Raw genomic sequence first — 6,231 nt, forward strand, 5'->3', positions numbered from 1 at the left:
AAAAATAAAGAGTAGATTTTTAGGAAAAATATATTCACAGTGAGACTTCTTTTTAATTTTCTTTAACTTTAAATCTTGCCAGCATGTACAGTACTACTTTGAAGCTGTTAATCATCCTTAAGGAATACATTTTTATTTTTTATCTTATATGCCCTTAAGTAAACAGGGGCACGTATGTTTCTCTTAGACAGCAAGAATATCCTGATATTCTAAGTAAAAGACCTCACAGAGAAAGTCCTTAAACTTTAACTCATCTCCTCAGAGCTGCATGGATCCTGCTTTTCACAGCCTTGCTGTATTTCATTCATTCTAATATACTTCTTAAAATTTTTATTTTAACATTTACCATTTTCCACTAAATTGTGGAACTGTCATTCTGATATTTAATATTTTATATCTTGGGTTAACATAATATTTATTTCCTTAAAGGCAACTTACTTCTTCTATCTAAATACTTCTAGAATTTTTATGTTTTATATTTAGCAAATATTTTTAGTGTCTTCTTCTATTATTATTTATTCTTGGTTGCACTGAGTCTTTATTGCTGTTCATGGGCTTTGTCTAGTTGTGATAAGGAGGGCTACTCTTTGCTGACTATGCAGGCTTCTTACTGTGGTGGCTTCTCTTGTTGCGGAGCACAGGCCTAGAGCATGCAGGCTTCAGTAGTTGTGGCACAAAGGCTCATTAGTTGTGGCTCACGGGTCCTAAAGCTCATGGGCTCAATAGTTGTGGTGCATGGACTTTGTTGCCCCATGGCATGTGGAATCTTCCCGGACCAGGGATCGAAACCATGTCCCTTGCATTGGCAGGCAGGTTCTTATCCACTGCGCCACCAAGAAGTCCAATATTTAGCAAATATTTTATATTTAGCAAAACACTCCAAAATATAGTAGCTTAAAGATGCAGTGAATTATTATTTGTCATGATCCATGGGGCAGGTAGACAGTTTCTTTGCTGGTTTCTTGTGGCACTGTTGCACAACTGCAATCAACTGGATGGTCAGCTGGACTGAAAGATGCGCAATGACCTTATTTGGGTGTCTGGCAGTTGGTCCTGGCTGTCAGCTGTGGAGTCTCAGTTTTCCTCCATGTGGCCTCTCATTCCCTTATTAGATTAGACTGAATTCTTTTCATAGCTGGGTTTCCTCTTAAGGCCTAGGCTCCAGAACTCACAAAGCATCACTTCCATCATGTTCTGTTGGTCATTATAAGACACACCCAGATTGAAGGGGGGGGAGAATTGTTGAGACAACTGAAGCAATATGAATATGGTCTGGATATTAGGTGTACTAAGGTAGTATTAATCTTATTAGATGTGATGATGAAATTGTGGTCACCTTTTTTAAACAAAGGAGAAAAAAGGACTATCAGATATACTCACTCAAGTAAGAGACTTCCCATTAAAATTAATGCAAAGCAGAAGACAATGGAACAACATCTTTTAAATGCTGAAAGGAAAGAAATTGTCTCGTTAAATTCTATACATTAAATATGTACAGTTTTTTTGTAATGATAATTATAGTGCAATAAAGTAGTTTAGAAAGAGATTATCAACCTGTAATTCCATATAAAAAATAGTCTTCAAAAAAGAAAGCAAAATAAAACATTTTTAGACCAATTAAAAAAAATGAGAGATTCCATTGCCTGCAGACTTGCAGTCCAAGGAATGTTAAAACAAGTTCTTCACGCTGAAGGAAAATAATACCAGATGGAAAATAGGATCTACACAAGAGTAGAGACTGCTATAAATGGTAATGATAAGAGTATATATAAAAGATAATTTCCTTGGTTTAAAATGTTATTTTTAAATAATAGACTATTTATTTATAATGTATAGAAGTAAAATGTATGACAGTAGCAGAAATAGCATAAAGAAACATTGAATTATATTATTGTAAGTTCTTTACATTATGTATGACATATTATATTTGAAAGTAAACTATGGTAAGTTAAACATGCATTATAAATGATATTATTTATAAGTTATGAACTTTAGGGAAACCATTTATAAACCATTTATAAAGAATTAAAGTAGATGAAACAATGCGATTTTAAAATGAAATACTTAAAAATACTCAACTACCAAAAGAAGGCTGAAAAAAGGGGGCAAAAAGAACATAGAATAGAGAGAACAAATATTAGATTAATAGCAGTCTTGTAAAATTAAACCAAGTATGTTAAAAACTTACTTCAAATAGATATGGTCTAAACATCCCTAGTGGCTCAGTTGGTAAAGAATCTGGAGACTTGGGTTTAATCCCTGGGTCAGGAATATGCCCTGGAGAAGGAAATGGCAACCCACTCCAGTATTCTTGCCTGAAAAATCTCATGGACAGAGGAATCTGGCAGGCTATAGTCATGAAGTTGCAAGAGTCAGACATGACTTAGAGACTAAACAACAAGACAACATCCCCATAAGAAGACAGAAGTCATCAGTCCAGATGAAAAAGCAAGATCTAACTGCATGCTACCTCCAAGAAAAAGATTTATATAAAGTCACAAATAGATCAAAAGTAAAAAAAATAAAAATGGGGCTATGCATCTTGTCATGGCAAAGTAGTTTCTATGTAACCAATCTTCCACAGATAACTATAAATTCCAGACAAAATATAAAAACAACTACCTAAGCATCCCAGAGAGTAACAAAAGCAGGCAGAATCTGGAAGGGAGTCAGCATTTGGAAGAAGAGAACATCATTGGAGGAGTTTCAGACTTTTATGGATTTTTTTCTTAAAGAGGGGCCACAGTGGAAAATAAAGCTCAGAAACCCACAGAGCCCCTACAAGGAATCATTCACAGTGGATGAAATCCAACATTACTATGTAGAAAAAAGAAAGTGAGACTCATACACAAAAGATAAGCAGTGGATACCAACCCTAGGATGACCCAAATGTTGAAATTAGCATACAAGGATTTTAAAGCAACTTTTATAACTATGCTCAAGGATGTATGCTTATAATATATGAATATGCCTATAATAAATGAACAAGTAGAAACTTCAAATAAGAGCCAGACAGCAAGGCAGCAGCTTGAGCACATGGTAAGGTTGTGAAGCTTATGGACAAAGTGAGCTGGAAAGCCCTAGAGCAGAGGGAGTCCAGGCCAAGTGTTAGGTTTAGCTCGTGATGCTTATTATTAGAATCAATAATTTGTAATTGCAGGTTCGCCTGATGCAGTCCTGTCCTCTTCATCCAATTTCTTAAGATTCCTCTCTGCTTATGAACCTCTCAAAAGCATTAATATTCTAAGATCTAATTATTAAACCTTATGGGATAAATTGAGTCATTATTACAGAAATGTCAAGTTAACGTTGCTGCTGTTTCAAGGTCCAACAGTGGTCTCTTTTCCACTAAAAGGTGTGATGATAACTAGAATACCAAGACTGTACTTCTAAGGCTTGTGCCTTTAACTCTTATGTATAGTCACACTGATTGTGACAAGAGAAGGATCTATGAGCTTGGCTATAAAATGTCTGAGATTATTTTCTGCTGCTATAGGCACCAGAATGATAATGTTCAATAGTTGACCAACCCAATGCCTAGTGAAGTTAAGCAACTTCTATTGGATATTCTGCAGCCTCAGCAGCATGGAAGATGCTCACTAAATAGGTATCAAATTGATTTCGTCTTTGAATAGAACTTACCCTGGGTTCTCTGACCAAGCACTGCATACCCTGCAAAAAACACTGAATGGTATCATCACACCTAAGCATTTACCATAGCAACCAATCTGTCAGATATGATCATGTATGAGAGGGACTTCTTTCTCCTTCCTGAAGACATGTTGGAAAAGAGCAGCTAGCCAAAGAACAGAGGGATCATCATGGAGTTATTATTGGCTATACTCATTGTGTTGGACAGAAATCTTCAGCCTGATTTCCAAGACAAAAGGTAAATCTAGACAAACTAATAAAAGAAGCACTTTGCTGATTTCAAAACTATGAGATTCAACTAAAGGATATCAGAAAAAAAGATGATATGGTTTCCTTTTACAGCACTCTCCCTAATCCCCTGGAACAATGAGGAACATATTATTAGCTATTTAACAAATGAAAAATCTCTCGGTCATGTCCAACTCTTTGCAACCTCATTGACTGTAGCCTGCCAGGCTCCTCTGTCCATGGGATTTCCCAGGCAAGAATACCAGAGTGAGTTGCCATTTCCTTCTCCAGGGGATCTTCCCAATCCAGGGATCGAACCCAGGTCTCCTGCATTGCAGGCAGATTCATTACCATCTGAATCAGACTTCCCAGGTTCTGCTGGAGGGAGAAGTCAAGCCCAGCAATAATGACCTGTGTTTGGTTAGCTAGAGAGACAGGTAGAAGAAACTCTGTTGAGACAGTTTGTCAAGAAGTATGTTATTTTGTTGAAACTTAATCAAGGCATCCATGAATTAATGGGCTGATTATGCTGGTGAGGTGTTTGCCACTCTGTTGTCGGAGTGGTTGGACCTCTTGAATGCTATAACCAATCTAATGGTAAGAAACAACATTATTCAAGAGTAAACATTTTGATAGTCATGCCAGAAGCAATAATAATCTTCACTGAATGACAGAAAAACTTTTAAAATGAAAAGTTCGCTTCTGCTTGTTTCATGATCTAATAGAGCATGAAAACGAATCTTTGTGTTATTTGCTCACTTGTCTCACAGGTCACTGAGGCTCTGCTTTTTTTAAAAAAAAAAAAAAGAGATCTTTTTTTCTCTGCTTTTCAGATTGTATAATTTCTATTGATCTGTTTTCAGGTTCTTTGTCCCTTTCTTCTTCTGTCTCCAATCTTCTCTTCAGCTCATCCAGTGACTATTTTTCTCATTGCATATATTGTAGCTCTTTAGTTTCAGGATTTTCATTTGAGTTATAAAATAGCTTTCATTTCCCTAAAATTCCCTGTTTTGTTTAGTTATTATTAAAATATTTTAACTTGTCTTTGAATATATACATATGTATTATTATATATATTTACCTTTTTAAATGTACTTTTCTGCAAATTCCAACATCTTGGTCGTATAGAATTCTATCAACTTCTTTCTCTTTGGACCTTGGAAACTATCTCCTATGTCTTCACATGTCTAGCAGTTTTCTGTTACAATCTGGCTATTATGAATAATACATCTTAGAGTCTTGGGTTTCTGGATTCCTTTGTATTTACCAACTGAGCTACATATGCAGAGTACATCATGAGAAATGCCCAGTCTGGATGAAGCACAAGCTGGAATCAAGATTGCTGGGAGAAATATCAATAACCTCAAATATGCAGATGACACCACACTTATGGCAGAAAGTGAAGAGGAACTGAAGAGCCTCTTGATGAAAGTGAAAGAGGAGAGTGAAAGAGCTGGCTTAAAACTCAACATTCAAAAAACTAAGACCATGGCGTCTCGTCCCATCACTTCATGGCAAATAGATGGGGAAACAATGGAAACAGTGACAGACTATTTCTGGGGGCTCCAAAATCACTGCAGATGGTGACTACAGCCATAAAATTAAAAGACGCTTGCTCCTTGGAAGAAAAGCTGTGACCAACCTAGACAGCATATTAAAAGCAGAGACATTTCTTGCTAACAAAGGTCCGTCTAGGCAAAGCTATGGTTTTTCCAGTGGTCATGTATGGATGTGAGAGTTGGACTGTAAAGAAAGCTGAGTGCTGAAGAATTGATGCTTTTAAACTGTGGTGTTGGAGAAGACTCTTGAGAGTCCCTTGGACTGCAAGGAGATCCAACCAGTCTATCCTAAGGGAAATCAGTCCTGAATATTCATTGGAAAGACTCATGCTGAAGTTCCAATACTTTGGCCACTTGATGTGAAGAACTGACCCATTGGAAAAGACCCTGATGCTGGGAGAGATTGAAGGCGGGAGGAGAAGGGGACAACAGAGGATGAGATGGTTGGATGGCATCACTGACTCGATGGACATGAGTTTGAGTAAGCTCTGGGAGTTGGTGAAGGACAGGGAAGCCTGGAGTGCTGCAGTCCATGGGGTCACAAAGAGTTGAACACAACTGAGCGTCTGAACGCTACCTTGGTGCGTGCATGTGTGTTATGTCATGTCAGTTGTGTCCGACTCTTTGTGACCCCATGGACTGTAGCCTGCCAGGCTCCTCTGTCCATGGGATTTCCTAGGCGAGAATTCTGGAGTGGGTTGCCATTTCCTTCTCCAAGGGATCTTCTCAACCTAGAAATCAAACCCACATCTCTTATGTCTCCTGGATTGACAGGCATGTTCTTTACCAGTAG

At 37.5% G+C, this 6,231-nt stretch overlaps 1 pseudogene; it reads left to right on the top strand.

Moving 5' to 3' along the window:
* The first annotated feature begins 3,533 nt into the window (after positions 1–3,533).
* On the top strand, positions 3,534–4,308 carry LOC145528587 (phosphorylase b kinase regulatory subunit beta pseudogene; annotated as a pseudogene).
* Positions 4,309–6,231: the final 1,923 nt, after the last annotated feature.

Source organism: Giraffa tippelskirchi, chromosome 12 (genome assembly GCF_054371585.1).
Source record: "Giraffa tippelskirchi isolate mGirTip1 chromosome 12, T2T-mGirTip1v1.2.pri, whole genome shotgun sequence".
Taxonomy (NCBI): domain Eukaryota; kingdom Metazoa; phylum Chordata; class Mammalia; order Artiodactyla; family Giraffidae; genus Giraffa; species Giraffa tippelskirchi.